Here is an 18,582-nt window from a genome sequence, read left to right on the forward strand (position 1 = left end):
GTGAGCATTTATTCTTCACGACCAAGATAGTCACGATAAAGTGATCACTGACCTAGAGCCAGACATCTTGGAATGTGAAGTCAAGTGGGCCTTAGAAAGCATCACTAAGAACAAAGCTAGTGGAGGTGATGGAATTCCAGTTGAGCTATTTCAAATCTTGAAAGATGATGCTGTGAAAGTGCTGCACTCAATATGTGAGGAAATTTGGAAAACTCAGCAGTGGCCACAGGACTGGAAAAGGTCAGTCTTCATTCCAATCCTAAAGAAAGGCAATGCCAAAGAATGCTCAAACTACCGGACAATTACACTCATCTCACACGCTAGTAAAGTCATGCTCAAAATTCTCCAAGCCAGGCTTCAGCAGTATGTAAACCATGAACTCCCAGATGTTCAAGCAGGTTTTAGAAAAGGCAGAGGAACCAGAGATCAAATTGCCAACATCCGCTGGATCATGGAGAAAGCAAGAGAGTTCCAGAAGAGCATCTATTTCTGCTTCATTGACTATGCCAAAGCCTTTGACTGTGTGGATCACAATAAACTGTGGAACATTCTGAAAGAGATGGGAATCCCAGACCACCTGACCTGCCTCTTGAGAAACCTGTATGCAGGTCAGGAAGCAACAGCCAGAACTGGACATGGAACAACAGACTGGTTCCAAATAGGAAAAGGAGTGCGTCAAGGCTGTATATTGTCACCTTGCTTATTTAACTTATATGCAGAGTACATCATGAGGAATGCTGGGCTGGAAGAAGCACAAGCTGGAATCAAGATTCCTGGGAGAAATATCAATAACCTCGGATATGCAGATGACACTACCCTTATGGCAGAAAGTGAAGAGGAACTCAAAAGCCTCTTGATGAAAGTGAAAGAGGAGAGTGAAAAGGTTGGCTTGAAGCTCAACATTCAGAAAACAAAGATCATGGCATCTGGTCCCATCACTTCATGGGAAATAGATGGAAAAACAGTGGAAACAGTGTCAGACTTTATTTTTTTGGGCTCCAAAATCACTGCAGATGCTGATTGCAGCCATGAAATTAAAAGACGCTTACTCCTTGGAAGGAAAGTTATGACCAACCTTGATAGTATATTAAAAAGCAGAGACATTACTTTGCCAACAAAGGTCGGTCTAGTCAAGGCTATGGTTTTTCCCGTGGTCATGTATGGATGTGAGAGTTGGACTGTGAAGAAAGCTGATCGCCGAAGAATTGATGCTTTTGAACTGTGGTGTTGGAGAAGACTCTTGAGAGTCCCTTGTACTGCAAGGAGATCCAACCAGTCCATTCTAAAGGAGATCAATCCTGGATATTCACTGGAAGGACTGATGCTAAAGCTGAAACTGCAATACTTTGGCCACTTCATGCGACGAGTTGACTCACTGGAAAAAACTCTGATGCGGGGAAAGGTTGAGGGTGGGAGGAGAAGGGGACGACCGAGAATGAGATGGCTGGATGTCATCACCGACTCTGTGGACATGAGTTTGAGTGAACTCCGGGAGTTGGTGATGGACAGGGAGGCCTGGCGTGCTGTGATTCATGGGGTCGCGAAGAGTCGGACACGACTGAGCAACTGAACTGAACTGAACTGAACTGAAGGGAACCTGAAATTGGAATGGGGACATATGGGGAGATCCCAGTGAAGCTGGAAATATTAAATCCCTAAATGTAGCTACTTCTTCTTTACCAGCGGATGAATATGTGTGTTCTCGTTAAGCATTCCAGAACCAGAAAAATAACTTTAGAAGGGGTAGTTATGCAACACCAGCTAGGTGGCAATGACTTGCATGTCTGAAGAAACATTCTCCAGGAGAGTGTAAATGCTTTAAATTAAAGGCCAATGTATGCTGCTATTTGTTTTTTTACTTTATTAACTTTTAGTTGATTTGCAACACTGTGTTAGTTCAGGTGTACAACAAAGTGATTCAGATATATGCATTATATGCATACAGATTCTTTTTTAGATTCTTCTCCATTATAGTTTATCGAAATATGTTGAAAAGATTCCCTGTGATATACAGTGAATTTTTTATATTCATCTACTTTATATACAGTACTGTGTATTGATTGATTCCATATTCCTAATTTATTCCTTTCTTCCTCTTTCCTTGGTAAGCAAATGCATGTTTCGATGCCTGTGAGTCTCTTTCTGTTTCATAAACAAGGTCATTCGTATTATTTTATAATTTTTCCACAGTACCTCCATTCCTTTTATTTATTTGAATTGGAGGCTACTTACTTTACAATATTGTGGTGGTTTTTGCCATGCGTCGACCCGCCACGGGTGTGCATGAGTCCCCCATCCTGAAACCCCCCCCATCCCATCTCTCTGGGTTGTCCCAGAGCACCAGCTTTGAGTGTCCTGCTTCATGTACTGAACTTGCACGGTCATCTGTTTGACATATGGCAATATACATGGTTCAGTGCTCTTCTCTCATATCACCCCACTCTCTCCTTCTCCCACGTACTCCAAACGTCTGTTCTTTACATCTGTGTCTCTTTTGCTGTCTTCCATATAGGGTCATCATTACCGTCTTTCTAAATTGTAAATATATGCATTAATGTAGTGTATTGGTCTTTCTCTTTCTGACGTACTTCACTGTGTATAATGTGCTCCAGTTTCATCCGCCTCGTTGGAATGGACTCAAATGCGTTCTTTCCTATACTGAGTAATATTTCATTGTGTGTGTACCACAACTTCTTATCCATTCGTCTGCTGATGCACATCTAGGTTTCTCCATGTCCTGGCCATGGTGAACAGTGCTGTGATGAACACTGGGCTAAACACGTCTCTTTCAATTCTGGTTTCCTTGGTGTGTATGCCCAGCGGTGGGATTGCTGGGTCATATGGCAGTTCTATTTCCAGTTTTTTAAGGAATCTCCACACTGTTCTTCACAGTGGCTATACTAGTTTGCATTCCCAACTGAGGCATTGTCATTGCTGCCTTACCCTCTGGAGAAGCTCAGTATTTACAAGTGTTCTGAGGGGCCTGGCTTCTCCCTGTGTGGCAGCCAAGACTTGCGCCCAGATGGTTCCTCCCAGGCCCTCCTGCACACACACGCCCCCACCACTTGTGGCAACTGAGGAGCCTGAAGGCCCTGCCTGTGAGGAAGGGCTCCAGGGGGCTGGTGACATGAGCAGGCTGGGCTCTTCTCGAATCTCTTCTAGGGTGAAGGAGACCCTTGTGCCTGACCAAGTCTGTAAGAATTCCCTGCTCAGCACAGGGTGGGCGCTGTCTGGGCCCCTCTACAGATGTGGTGAGAAAGCTACCACGGAAGTAGGGGCAGGCTCCTTCCCTGACAGGTGTTGATATCAGCGTCTTCCCTCTGAGCCTTAGGCAACGAGGCCTTTTCCTGACTCAGTTGTCATGGAGCCTCAGGCACCAGGCAGGGTGTGGGGCTTGAGTGACTCCAGAGTGTGAAGCTGCAGGGGGGCTGGACATGCTCTCCCTGCTAGGGTCTCGGCCCCACAGAGCAGGTGTTATCTCCCCTCCTCCTCCCCGTGTTATTCCCTTCCCTTTTCTCTCTTCTGTTTCATCCTGCTGCTTTCAGAGAAGACACACGCATTCCATATGATATTGTGCACTTTATCCAGGGATGGGGAGAGAGGAAACCATGTGAGTGAAACGGGGGTAGACCCATCTCACACAGGAGAGAGCAGTGGCCCAGGGCAAAGGGAGTCACACAGGATTCAACAGGTTCAGTGATGGCTCCCCAGGTGTTCTGGTCCTGATCCGGAACCACAGAACGAGCCTGTTTGATCTGAGTTGCTCAGGTGAGCACAAAGTCTTGGTGAAAGAGAAGGTTATGTGAAGACAGAAGCAGAGGGACATTTGAAGACGCTGCTGGATTTGAATGTGGAGGAGGGCCCAGGACTCAAGGAATGCAAGGATTGAAGCTCTAGATGCAGAAAGTCAAAGAGCGGTATCCTGTCCCAGGTCATAGGATGAGGGGCCTGTCAACATCTTGGTTGTGTCCAGGGAAACCCATTGTTGACTTCTCACTCCAGAGCCATCAGAGGATAACTTTGTGCTGTTCTAAGTCCCTAAGGCAGAGACAATTCATTTTACCATCAAAACGGAAGTGAGTTCAGAGTCAGAAGGCAGGCAGATGGAGAATCCCAGGGGAGAACCGAAGACTGAAGGGTGTTGGGTGATCAGGATGTGGGTGGAGAGAGAGATGCAGGGGGTCAGAGATGGGTGGAGACACAAGCGGATCGGGAGCCTGGAGAAAGGTGAGAGGAGAAGGGCAGAAAGTCTGCTGGGCAGGAGGCAGGAGATGAGGCACGCGAGCAGGGGGCAGACAGAAGCAGGAAGTGGGCAAAGAGGCAAGGACAGGGGAGAGTGACAGCAAGACAGGTGGCAGGCAGGGGCCCTCAGAGCTTGTCCTTGTCCCCACCTGGATCAGAGAGCTTCCTGAGCTGCAAGTGGACCCCATTTTTGGGTCTCAGCACAATGACTGGCATGGGCACAGGGACCCTGGAGGGATCCGGTGACAGCTCAAAGCGATGCAAGGTCAGGGCCACAGCCACCTTCAACTTATTCATGGCAAACTGCCTCCCGATGCAGTTCCTAGGTTGGGAGATGAAAAGGAAGTAAGCAGAGGCTTCTAAACCCTGCCGAGCACAGGGATTCAGTGCTATCCTACACGTCGTCCAGCCCTGATCCCTTTCTTACTCATCACACTGAACTTGCCAGCAAAGCTCTCCCCTTCTCAGATTACAAAGCCCACCTGTCTAAGGATTAGCTCCTAACTCCAACTCCTGCTCTCAGCAGGAAAACCTGGGGGGCATCAGTGCTCTAAGCCACAGAGTCAATCAAGTGGATCACGAACTGTGAACAAGTACTTTATTCACTCGTCACTGGCAATTCTTGTTTTCAGGTCAGCCCAGGGCACTGTAGGGGCAAGGTGGACACCCTCTCAGGACCTTACCACCTACGGTGGACAAACAGGCTTGCACTGTTCCCAGAGATGACAAGACAGTGTTGTAGAAGGAATCAGAATGGCAACAGGGAGTCTCCCTGGAGAGGACAAGGGTTAACCACCTTGAACCTACTAGACCAATTCCCTCCCAGTTAATGGTCTGGCTTCCTGTCTCCCTCAGCCCCTCAGTTAATCTACCTTTGGAACTTTCCCACTCTAATCCAGAAATGACCTTCCTTGCGCTAACCCTCCTAATCATTCCTGGGGCTCCTCATCAGACCTTTTCAGCCTCCATTCCTCCTCTCCCTCTAAAGCCACAGGAGCTCCAGGCCTGCTCTGTTCCGCATCACAGGGGGGACACGTCCCGGTGCCTCAGCTGCATCACAGCCCTCTCTGGGGTCTGTCCCTCTCTTGCTGACTCAGCAACTGTTGAGATCCCCTCCCCTCCCCTCGCCTCTGCCATCCTCATGCTCAAGGCTCAATCCAGTGACCTCCACCCTTACCCCCTCTGCTGGCTGCACCTCTTTCCACCTGAACCCTCAAGGCACCATGGATTGTAACTCAAAGACACATCACGTCCAGTGCCCAGCACAGTGCCGGATCATGCATCCTCCCACAGTCTGCTAAGGAATGAATGAGTGAAAGAGTGGATGTGTGAACGATGTTTGTCTTGAGTAAATGTGTTGGTATGTGGACTGTGAGCCCTGGGGGATGACAGCATTATCATCCCTGTGTTCCCAACTCCTAGCACTGGTCTTGGTACATGGAGACACGCTTAATACATACTTTCACATTTGAACAATATTAATTGAATTGAAAACAACTCAGGTGGAATGAGAATATTAGAAATATTATTCAGTCTGACCTAAGAAACAAACTGCCTAGACCCTCCTGCCCTCTAGTGGCAGCTGCATGACATGCAGCCATGTCTACAGGAAGGACTGGACCCTGGTGTAAACCAAATCCTAGAAACAATTCCCCAAGGCAGTTTGTTTCAACACTGTTCTGTAAAGGTTGATTCACCAACTGAAAGTTTCCTAGATCTGTACTGTCAGAAAAAACTTGTTCCTACTAAGTTACAAAGTCACTGAAGTTACTATTTCAGGGGAGGTTCTGTAGCCCTTAAGATCTTCACGGCAATCATTTAGGAGTGTATCATCCAGGCTAACAGCTATTTCAAGGGTGCTTTATGTTTCACATGCAATAAAATTTTTAAATGCACGTCTCAAGCACAAAATAGTCTCCCCTGTAGGGAAAGAGCACATTAGCCAAGATGGTGTTGTCAGCGCTCTCGCCCTGTGGTCCTCACTGTTGCCTCAGGGTTTGTAACTAATGATTATGGAACAGCTGGACCACGTATAGCACTGCATACGTGCGTCACATGGTACTCGCTTGGACTCTGGCTACTTCTGTTTTATGAACTCCACCTGGAAAAGCTCTGGCGGAGGTGTGGGCTACGCCTTTAGGAGTTTCACTATGAATGCCCTGGTTACTGCTGCATTGGGGCTACACTGGAGCAACCTCATGGTTATGTCATATGAGGTTATGTTCTAGCTTTGCTTTGGTGTTTACGGCTGCTGCTACGGCGGCTGCGTCACGGAGGACAGAGCTGTGTTATGGCGGCCATAACACAGCCAGGAGAGAATAAACGTGTCTGCAGTTCTTAGGCTCCTCCAGTCCTCTCCCAGCCTCTTAGCTGACGCTTCGTCTATCCTGGGTTCAGCGAACAGTGTGGACTTTGTGAACTCTAAGACACCTGGCATCATGAGCAGGATTAGCAATAGAGTCCCCAAAGCAGACTTGATTGTCTTTCAGTTTAAGATTTTTCTTACTAACATTGCTCTGTACAATCTGGGACTGACTATGGTATCTAAACTCTGCTTTTTAATAAAGAATTCTGCCAACAGAAAATATATGTCACAGTTATATTAATACACAGTCAAATCTATGTTGGATGTACTGCAGGAAGTGAGAATACACTCATGACTGTGAAACTTTCTTCAATCTACAACTATAACTGATCACATACATGACTGGGAGCCTCAGGACATGAAGTTCCCAATCCAGGCAAGCACGACGAATACAGTGAGGGTGGACAGGTGAATTAAGCAGAAAGCAGTGGGCTGACTAGGAAGGTGGGAACAGTGAAAATCATCTTTAAGGAGACTGAAATTGTGCTAACCAAACATGTTAGTTTAAATTTCATGAACACTTGTAATGCTAAAACATCATACTCCTAAAGTGAGGAAAACCCTGGATACTTTGGATTGGCCACTGACATGGAAATGAGGTCATTCTTGTGAACAGTAGGAGGTCAGTGTCCTGTGGTGAAACCTGAAGACCGTCGTGTACATGGAGACCCACGCCTCCTTCTCAGCACATCAGCATACAAGGACAGAACTTCATGCTCCTCATATGAAGGTAGACAGCCACACACATCAGGTAGGAACCAGTGACACTTCCTTCCCCCAGGACAGAAGCCTCACCTGGATCCTCCTGAGAAGGGCAGGAAGGCATGGTTGTGTTGAGTAGAACCTGGTGCGAACTGGGTTGGGTCAAACAACTGCAGAGAGAGCACCAGGGCTAGGATATTTGGGGTCAAACCCCTCACATGAACCCACCAGGGGATACGAATCCCAGAGAGGGAGCAGGGGAAGGGTTTGTTGTCGAGAGAACATCTCATCTCCTCCCCCTATGTCCATCGTACCTCTGGGTTTGGCCACACCTTCGGGTTGTGATGAAGCCCATAAATGGAGAGGGCGACTAAGATTCCTGTGGGGCAGAGAGGAGAGAGAGAAGCCTGATGGTGCCATAGTGCAGGGGACGTGCGACTTCACAAAAGTCCTGGGAGCCACAATGGGAGCACCCTCCGTCACTCTGAATGACATGATGTTCTTGCAAGACAATTGGGCGGGGCATGACAAAGCACACGATCACAGATTAGGGGTAGGTGACCACAACCCCATATTGAGAATTAAAAGAACTGCAAGGTTACACTTAGGAGCAGCTCAGGTGACAACTCACATTTATCGAGTGCCATCATGAACCTGGGGAATGTGCAAGAATCATTTAATCCTCATGCAAGCACTCCTGTCCTCACCAGTCCATGAAGCACCTGAGCCTCAGAGAGGTTGTGAGTTGGGTCTCTGTGATCCCACAGTTAGGAAGGAACAGGGCTGGGATTCAGACCCAATGGGTGCTGAGTCAGTGGGTGGCCTCCAGCCATGGCAGAGCTCTCAGACTTCATCATCACCTGCTCTTTGCCATCCACCAGAGGGCACCTCAGAGACTAGACCCTTTGACCCATGACAGTGGAGACTCTTGAGCTCCCCCCTTTATTTACACCCCATATGGAAGAACCATGCCTCCTCCTGCTTCTGCTTTTCTCTTAAGCCTTCATGATTCAAGGAATTAGAAGTTTAGGCTCCATCATAAGACCGCACAGAAGGGTCAACATTTATTTGTTGAGCTTTGTTGCATTCAAGTTTTGTGTCAAATATTTTTTCTTTCAGTAAAGTTTAATTCCATTGCAATGGTGTGTTAGTTTCTGCCATACTACAGGGCAAATAAGGCAGAGTTATGTATCTGTATATATATATGGAGAAGGAAATGGCAACTCACTCCAGTATTCTTGCCTGAGAAATGTCATAGACAGGTAGCCTGGTGGGCCACAGTCTGTGGGGTGGCAAAAGAGCCAAACATGACTTGACAACTAAACAATAGCTGTACCCCCTCCATGTACACCTCTCTCCCCCTTCCCATTCCACCCCTCTAGGTCATCTAGAGCATCAGGCTGGGCTTCCTTTTATATAGCAGCTTTCCACTAGATACATACCAATATTTTACACATGATAGTCTATCTATGGTGATGTTACTTTCTCAATTTGTCCTACCCTCTCCTTCCCCTCCTGCGTCCACAAGTCCATTCCCTAGGTCTGCATCTACATTGCTACTCTGCAAGTACATTCATCAGCACTATTTTCCTATATTCCATATATACGTGTGTGTGTTAATATATGATATTTTTTGTTTTCTCTTTCTGAGTGCTTCACTCTGTATAACAGGCTGTAGATTCTTCCACCTCACTGCAACTGACTCAGATTTGTTCCATTTTATACTGAGTAATATTCCATTCTGTATATGGATCACTTCTTCATTATCCATTCATCTGTCAGTGGACACCTAGGTTGCTTCCACGTCCTGGCTATTGTAAACAATGCTGCAATGAACACTGCAGCACGTGTGCTTTTTGGATTCTGGTTTTCCCAGGGTATATTCCCAGTAGTAGGATTGTTGAATATATGGTAGTCTTAATCCTAGGTTTTATGGAAAAGCATTTTTTAAAACTCATTCAAACTATAGAATAACTGTTATCTTCAGGCAGACAAGAGCCAGAGCATCCTGGAACTGGAAAGCAGGTGGATTTCTGGTCTAGCACGTGGTCCTACAGAGTGCTTAGCTGAGTGGTGAGGTGAAGTTCATACCTGCAGGTAAGGAGCGCCCATCAGGGAAGGTGATGGGCTTGCTAAGCTCTCTGTTGATGACTGGCACTGGTGGATAGAGTCTCAGTGCCTCCTTTATGCACATGGTGGTGTAGGGCATCTGGTCCAGATGGTCCCTGAAAGGAAGCACACTTGAGGGCAGGCAGGACTGGACAACCAGGGATTCTCTCTAGCTCAGGTGGGACAGGGTTCTTCATTGCCAGGACACTCACCAGGTTATGGCAGCATGATCCCCCAGGAGGCTCTGGATCTCTTTCCGACACCTCTGCTGATGTTCAGGATGGGAGGCTAGAGCATAGAGGATCCAGGAGATGCCACTGGCTGTGGTGTCGTGACCCTCGAACATGAACGTGTCCACCTCAGCCCGGAGATCCTCGTCAGACAAGCTGCTCCCATTCTCCATCTGTGGAGGCAGGGCCAGAGTGCAGGGTCTGCTCTTCCTGTGTGCTTCTGCCGAAAAGCTCAGGCCCCGCCTCCAACACTCACTCTGGCAAAGAGGAGGATGTCCAGGAAGTCCAAGTGCCTCCTGCTCCTCACCTTCTCCAGCTCTCCCTCCTTCTGCAGGTGAGCCTTTCTCTCCTTGATCACTGCGTCTGTCCCAGAACAGTGGTTCCCAGCCAGAGCTGAGCACTCTGGGGGCTCAGATTCTGCACTCACCATAACCCCATCTGCCCCTCAGGCCCAGTCTGGGTGCCAGGTAGATGAGGGTGAGCCCGTGGGGGCTCCCCCTGAATGCTGCTGGGAGGGGGTCTCACTCAGTCATCAGCAACGTGGTGACTCCTGTAACTCCCTGTTCAACACCTGACACCCTGACCTCTGGGTTCCCAGTCCCTGCAGCAGGTGGGTATATGCCAGTTACTGAACAGGAAGGAGGAGTCTGAGCTTTGCCTAAGGGGTCAAGGCCAGGCCGTTGCACATCTGCATGATGAAGGTGGCAGAACAGCCCAGAAGGGGGAGTGGAACCTGTGTGTTGATGGGCAAGGTGACAGGCCCGGTGGTTCCAGCGGCCTTCAGGGGTCAGTCTATAGATGAGGTCGTTCTGGTGGAAAGCATTCCGCAGTCGGCACATAATCAGATGACTGAGGTCCCTGATGGCCTGGGTGTACGACTGGGAGTTCCTGAAGGGAGAGGACACAAAGGTGACGGAAGTTGAGGGAGGTGCTGACCTGCAGAGAGTCAGATTCCTCAGGTAACACAAGGCATTGTGATTTCTGCCTCATGTCCTTGGCGTCCTGCCCCTGGAGTCCTTTACAAGTGTCCTGAGAGCCCAGGCTTCTCCCTGTACAAGAGTCAGGGACCTCTGACTGGGTCAAGGGTGGTCCTAGTAGAATTTGACCCTGGCCCATGTCTTTGTGTAGAATGTTACTATTTGTGCTGATAAGCATCCACACTGCCCTTTCTGACTCTCAGGTAAGTCCTGCCCAACTGATGAAAACAGGACCCTGCCTTTGAAGAGCTGTCACTGACCTGTCCGTCTGGATGCTGCCCTGGTGGCTGAAGGCGCACTTCATGATGGTGTCCAGGGTCATCGAGGAGACGTGCCCGAAGATCTCCAGATGTGAGTCCTGGCTGACGAGCTCCTCCCACTTGTCCTGTGGAGGGATGAGGCACCGACCCTGCTCTGCTTCCCCAGAAGACCTGTGCTGCAAGGCCAGGCTTTCTCTCTGTCTCTACATCTTCAGATGAGATTTGCTCATTTCCTAAGCAGACATCTTTTAGCAGCTTAGGGCTGTAACACCCGTGTGAAACGTGATGCCTATTTTTCTGAATCTTTCTTATGTATGCAGTTATATTCTGTTCTAATATCCTGACTAATCCTGAATATTTGGGATAACTTATGAAAATAACCACCTTTGGCAGAGAAGAAAGCATAGTTTCTCAGGGGACAAAGGTAGAACTTTTGTGTCATCTGCATGATGAAGGTGGCAGAACAGCCCAGAAGGGAGAGTGGAACCTGTGTGTTGATGGGCAAGGTGACAGGCCCGGTGGTTCCATCGGCCTTCAGAGGTCAAATCTGGACAGGTGATATTCAACACTGGGAAGGAATTATTTCAGGTAAGGAAAAGCTAAAGTAGCTCTAATAGGACTCCTAGAAGGGGCATGAGCTACTCAACTCCTTTCATTCATCTAATGTTAGCTAAGAACAGGTGGTACTTGGTCTGGATCAGAGGTGATATTTTTGAAGACCCAGCTCTCTGATTGTAGATCGGGACTCATTTCCTCCTGTGAGTGGCTCAGTGACGTGCAGAAGCCATGGAACCCCGGCCAGAGCCCACTTGTGTGACATCCTGGGATGTCCACTCTGCCAACGAAGCTGCCACTGTCCAGGTCAGCCAGGGCCAATCTGAGCTGACCTGCTTGCTCTATTCCCCTGTGTTCAGACATGGAGATGGGAGAAGAGTGGACCCTGAATACACCTTGGCCCTGATTTCTCGTGGTGACGAGAAAACTATGGATCCACTCGATGCTTAGATGTTCGTCTGTCCCAGCTAGTTTTAACAAGTGCTGTCTTGTACTAAGTCATGAGTGCATCAATCTGGGTGGCTCTATTCAATGATTGTCTGAGGGATGTAAGTGTCTGATAGTGGACTATGTCAGCTGTGCTGGATTCTAGTGTTTATGGTGACTAGGGATGGACTTACCAGCATTGCTCAGACAGAGTCGGCCATGATTCCCACGTAGGGCTTTAGGATGTCATAGTGAAAGGCTGGGGTCAGCATCCGCCGGTGCTGGAACCACGTCTGCCCCTCCAACAGCAGCAAACCTGTCCCTGAACCACAGAAGGGTGTGTGGGGGTGTCGTGGAGACTCGGGCCATCTTGGGAGGAGCCAAGGGTGTCAGAAGAAATCTCATGAGGGGCAAGGGTCGGTGAAGTCAGACCACTTCAGCGATGTGAATTTCCAGTATGTCTGTCCATAACATTGACTATGACAGCAATGAGGTCAAGAAACTGTAGGGGGGCAGGTGATAAAAGAACTTATCGAAAAGTCAGGCTGGGAACATTAGAAAAGGCTGAGAAGTGATGAGGAAGTGGCTAGGCTTGAGGAGGGCTACAGAGCAATTACATAGGCTGACCTTATTATTAGAAAAATGAGGTTTGATACAGAGATGAGGGTGCTTGGCACCTGTTCTTCTCCATTTACACAAACAGACCGCTCTTGGTTAACATAACCGGTGGGTGGTTGGCAGTTTTATTAAATATACTTACCAATCCAGGGCTTTGCGAATCTGTGGATAATTTGATCCTTGGGGTCTGAAAAGTAAGGAGGGAAGATGGATGGGACCAAACATGGCAGACAGCCTCTAGAGTAGCTGAGGTCTAAACCATGGGCTCCCTTCCCTTCCTGGTGCTTGTCTAATGGCAGTCAGGCTGAAGCCACCACCCACTTGCCTCCCATCCCTGACTCTCTCTGTCCTGATAGTCACCGTGGTCCCAGGAAAGTAGCCTCAGTGTTGCGGAGCAGAACACCAAAAGGACTAAGATGGTGAATTGCCCTGAAACATAAACTCTGTTCAGTGCCATAGAATGAGACAGAATCTGTGCTTTTTCTACAATCGGTGGTGGTCTGGCCATCTCAAGACCCAGGACAGGCAACAGTGAATGGTGCCCAACCTAGGACAGTGTGGACAGGGAATTGGCTCCAGGTCTGGGATCATCTCAATATGTTTGTAAAAAGAAAAAAAAGATGTAAAAGAGAAACGAGCCCCACCAGGACTAAAGCATTTATTAATAGTAAATAATGTCCTTATCTGGCTTTGGCTGGGAGGGTGTTTGGAGGATTTCCGGCCTTGGCGTCTGATGTGCCTGTGACTTGTGGGATTTCACACCGAAGTGCATGTACTCAAATGCAAGGTTGTCTCCAGCTGAGGGTTTCCCTCTCATCTGATCTCCCCAGGACCATCTTCATGTAGTCAGGGTCGTAGACGAATACAAAGGCCCTTGTGCCCCACATCCAGCGAACACAGGCCCTTGGGTATTTCTCTACCCTTTTCCGTAGGTGTGGCAGCTCACCCTCCTCTTCAAACTGTCACCAAGGGAAAGACAAGTCAATGACTTCTTTGTTTTAGTTCCAGAGCAGAAGTGGAGGTGAAGGCCTGGAAGGGTACCAGGTGATCACTCTGGATCCATCAGCAGAACTGACAGTTTAGAACTATTTCTTCTGACCTGGAATCTCATCCAACCCTGAAGGCTGTCCATCATTCTCCTAAGATCGGATTCTGTCCCATGTCAAGTAGAGTTATGGGCCAACACTACAAACTGCTTACAGAGTCTTACATCAAAGAGATCTCCACGGCTTGTGAAACATTTAGAAATAATTTGCACACAGTGACATAACTGCTTGAGCAATTTATGATAATTTGTATCACTTGGTGGGCTTCTCTGGCACCTCAGGTGTTATGGAATTTACCTACAAAGTGGGAGACCTGGGTTGATGCCTGTGTTGGGAAGACCCCCTGGAGAAAGAACAATTTTTCATATTATTTGGTTTATTTAGAGAAGAGATAGATAGTTTAAGAACTGGATTTTTAATCTCAGATTTATTGACTAATTGTCAGAAACTTTTGTGCACTTCCCTTCTTGTAGTGGAATCTTTGTGCACCCCTGAGTGTGGACCACATGGCTTTTCCTCTCTGACTTTTCCCTCTCTCCTCTTGCCCTGACAGGCTGGCGATTCCACGGGACCCATTGCTCGGCCCCCAGAATGCTGATGCCAGCCTCCCTGCACTGGGTCCACCTGCTCATCTTCCAGGTCTCTGCTCGTGTTCTTCCCTCTACCTGGTGGCCTGTCATCGTTACCACAGAGCAATTGCCTCTCCTCAACTTTGGAGACTCAGTTTGTTTAGTTACCTCTGGATTTCTTGTCAGCGGTTGATCCCAGGCAATTTCCATTTAGTCACATCATCTTTATTTCAGTGGCTTCTGTGTCATTCAGATCAGCCCTCTGCATATATATATATGTATATGATCTCTGCCTGCATCCTTCTACCATCAAGACTCACCAGCTCTGAGGCAATTTGGCTACTCTGGGTCACGTTCCTTCACTGAGTTTGTGTTTACTGAGCAGTAACTCTGTGCCAGACACAGATTCAAGGCACTAAATTAGGATGTGGCTCTAGATGTTTGTCTGTTTGGAGCCTGCAGGCTAGTGAAATAGATGAGAGATCAAGTGGCCATAACAGGAGGGCGTCATGAAAGTGTGATGGACAGAAGACAAAGCCTATGGGGAAGCTTTGGGGAAGGGGGTCTAACTCAGACCTGGATGTTAGGAGAGTCTTCTTGCACTGGCTTTGTCTTTGACTCATAATTTACCAAGATGCTTTTAGGATGGAAAGATGAACCCAAGGCAAGGTTTCCCAGAAGAAGCTCATAGCTACGATCTTGCAGAGAGAAATAGCTCCATCTAGTAGGCACTGACTTGTGGGAAGGACATCCAAGGTAAAAGAGTGTCCTCTCCACTCCTGGGAGATTCAGGATGATGATGACTTGGTCCTGGGTCTTGTGAGACAGTCATAGGAGGGATGAGATCATTCCAGGGAGAGGGCACTGGGAGCCGAGTCCCAGAGGCTGAAATGCACAGGCAGTGGGGGAGGACCTTGAGTGACCTGGGGTACAGAAGAGTAGGAAGGAGAGGGGAGAGAGGTGCTGGGCCAGCCCCCATGGGGCTTGGGCTGCTTTTAGTTCTTCTCTTTGTCTCCACTCTGCTCTAATCGTGCTGCTGAGAAAGAGAGACCTCAGCTCTCTGCAACCTGTGCTTATCTCCTAAAACTTGTTTAAGCCACAGACCCTTGGTGGCCCATTTCCATGTGGCCTCAGACTTTGCTCTGGGCTCCCCCACCTCCAGGCTTTGGTGCCAGTGTTGGGTGGGCAGGTGCTGCCCCTCCCAAGCTGCAAGCTGCTCCTTTCCCTCCTGCCTGTCCCTCCACACGATGGACTGACAGCGCTCTGTGCAGGCTCTGTTGTGGGGGCTGAGGGTGAGCAGGATTACAGGCTCAGTTCCAAGAGCTCAGAGTTCAGAGACAGGACACCAGAGAGGCCGTTCTTCTCACCTGGCCCCATCATGAGAGTTCGCTCCTGTGTGTGGCCTCTGGTGTGGGTTTCTGGCACTGACCTTAAGGGACTAGAAAATCCCTTAGTCTGAATGAACCAAGCCGGTTTGTCTCCATACCTGACTTAATGCAATCTAGCAGGCAAGCCTCTTATCCTGTGACCTGACATCTTCTTAGATTCCTGTCTGTTGTCTCCACACACAGTGAACCCACAGGGCTGATCCATCAGACTGGACATCTGTGCTCTCAGGCAAGCACAGGGCCAGGTATGAACTTACTGAGTGTGACCATGCTCTAGATCTCTGGCCCTCCCTGCCCTCCCACTCCCCCATCCAGCTCCATCCTACCTCTTTCTTGTGTCCGTAGAACCAGTGGGAAGGAGGAGATGGGAACTGATGTAGGGCTTTGAGCAGCCACTGTCTGCGCAGGTAGAGCTGTGCTGCCTTGAGCAGAAGCAGAACCAGGCCGAGCAGGGAGACCACCTGCAGGAGCCCAGAGACGCCGCCCAGGGCTCTGGAGGGGCTCAGTGCAGAGACACTCATGGTGCAGAGGCTTCTGGATCGCTGACTGCCCCTGACTGTGGCTGACCACCCCTGACTGTGGCTGACCTTCCCTGAGCATCCAGCCTTATCTGAGAGGACCTCCCTGCCCACCTGGGGGAGGGTGAAGGTGAAGGCAGAGCTCAGACCTGGGCCTCCAGAGTTGCTGTTCTTTTTTTTTTTTGCGTTTCTTAAACCAATCTCTCTTTTGATACAAAATGTAAGTATTAAGCTGAGAAGATAATGTTTATAAATTGATCTAGGAATCTGGGTTGTTCTAGGATACTGCAAAGTATCGCTTGCTTACATTTTTTGAAACCTTTAGACAGTCTGAAATAAAACAGAAAAATATTTTTAACAGCTTCCTGATGACTGAGTCCCTTCAGTGTTCACCTGGAACTATCACACATTGATAGTTGAGTGTACTCCAAGAAAATTTGGGCTGGTGGCTCAGAGGGTAAAAATCTGCCTGCAATGCAGGAGACCCAGGTTGATCCTTAGTCAGGAAGATCTCCTGGACAAAGAAATGGCTACCCATTCCAGTATTCTTGCCTCGAGAATTCCACAGACAGAGGACCCTGGTACATTATTACAATCCATATATTGCAAAGAGTTGGATTCTACTGAGCGACTAACTTGCTTTTCAGTAAAAAAAAAAAAAAAAAAAAAGTTAAGAAAAAACTAGCAAACATATAGATTAAAAAAAAAAAGCTTCCTTGAATAACATCCCTTCTGCTAAGCTCTAAAGTCACCTCTGTTGTGTCCGACTCTATGTGACCCCATAGACGGCAGCCCACCAGGTTCCTCCATCCCTGGGATTCTCCAGGCAAGAACACTGGAGTGGGTTACCATTTCCTTCTCCAATGCATGCAAGTGAAAAGTGAAAGTCAAGTAGCTCATTCGTGTCTGACACTTAGTGACCCCATGGACTATAGCCTACCAGGCTCCTCCATCCATGGAATTTTCCAGTCAAGAGTACTGGAGTGGGGTGTCATTGCCTTCTCTGAACATATCCCTGGGGTGTCTTATTTAACAGTGTGATATTGTTCAGAATCAGGTTTAATTCTCTAGTAAAAATAGCCTTGGAATACCCTGCTTGACAACATGAATCATTTTCATTCCTCCAAGGCAACTGAAACTTCCACAGGTTCTCGTGACACAAGCTGCTCCTATTCTTCATCTGTGGAGGCAGGGCCAGAGTGCAGGTATCCCTTCCTGTTGCTTCTGCCCAAAGGCTCAGGCCTCTCCTGCCCACACTCACTCTGGCAAAGAGGACGATGTCCAGGAAGTCCAAGTGCCTCCTGGTCTTCTCCTTCTCTAGCTGTCCCTCCTTTTGCAGATGAGCCTTCCTCTCCTTGTTCACTGCGTCTGTCCCAGAACAGTGGTTCCCAGCCAGAGATGAGGACTCTGGGGGCCCAGATGCAGCCCCACCATAGCCCCAAATTCTTGTCTCCATATGGCAGTAGCACATGTGTGTTGAGGTGTGTGTCACATAAGATGGGTAATAATGTGTCCATGTGTCTGCAAGAGGGAACAGGCTTGTCTGTCGAAGGGAGTCTCAGCACTTGACAGTGTGTTTGTGCACTCTAGTGTGTAATGTGCCTGTCTCTGGGTTGAGCGCATTATTCTGGGGGGCTGTGTCTGACGGATGTTTGATGGATATATCTGCTTGAGAGTGAACTGTGGATTGAGCTTGGTGTGAGTATGTGCAGATGAGAGAGAGGTGGACTCACCACCATCAGCTGGACAGAGTATGCCATGAACCCCATGGAGGACTTCAGGATGTCACGGTGGAAGGCTGGGGTCAGCATCCGCTGGTACTGAAACCACATCTGCCCCTCCAACAGGAGAGAACCATTCCCAGGTGGGTGTGTGTGGGGGTTGAGGAGACTGGATCAGAGGGGTGACTGGGGACTACATAGGAGGAACCAAGCGTGTCAGAAGGAGGTATGCCACAGGAAAAGGCAAGAAGGCCTGTATATTTCTGGAAAGTGAATTTCCAAAGAGCAGTTCCATTAAGATGTGACAGTTTGAGATAAAGGTTAGAAAAGAGTGGGAGGAACAACTATCTGTGGTATAAGATGAGGAAGTAAGCTCAATATTTTGTAGTAAACTATAAGGGAAAAGAATCTGAATCCCTGTTCTGTACACCTAACAGTGCAGAACAGGGTAAATCAACGACATGGCAATCAAAGGTTTTTAAAATGAGTTATAAAAAACTCAATATATTTGAAATATAATCACACTCTGAAAACATTTAATAATCTCTTTCCTTTGATAGTTGTTATTAATTATTCATTATTCAGAAAAAGTAAGAAAACCGAGATATCTAACGATTTTAATCCATAGCGATAGGTTATGAAACAATCTACTCCTTTCTAGTATATGAAGAATAATATTGGACCACTTATAGGCCTATTATTTTATTTTTAAAAATTATTTATTTATTTTAATTGTGTTTGGTTGTGCAGGGTCTCTGTTGCTACGTGTAGATTTTCTCTATTTGCAGTGAGTAGGGGAACACATCTGACACTTAATAAGAAGAGTTCATGTTACTAAGAGTACTTGTTATTTCTT

General features: G+C 47.9%; 1 pseudogene; it reads right to left on the bottom strand.

The window, feature by feature from the left end:
* Window positions 1–4,368: 4,368 nt before the first annotated feature.
* On the bottom strand, window positions 4,369–16,008 carry LOC129540324 (cytochrome P450 4A24-like; annotated as a pseudogene).
* Between the last annotated feature and the right edge of the window lie 2,574 nt (window positions 16,009–18,582).

Source organism: Moschus berezovskii, chromosome 4 (assembly GCF_049115385.1).
Source record: "Moschus berezovskii isolate FMDL1 chromosome 4, NW_MosBer_1.0, whole genome shotgun sequence".
Taxonomy (NCBI): Eukaryota; Metazoa; Chordata; class Mammalia; order Artiodactyla; family Moschidae; genus Moschus; species Moschus berezovskii.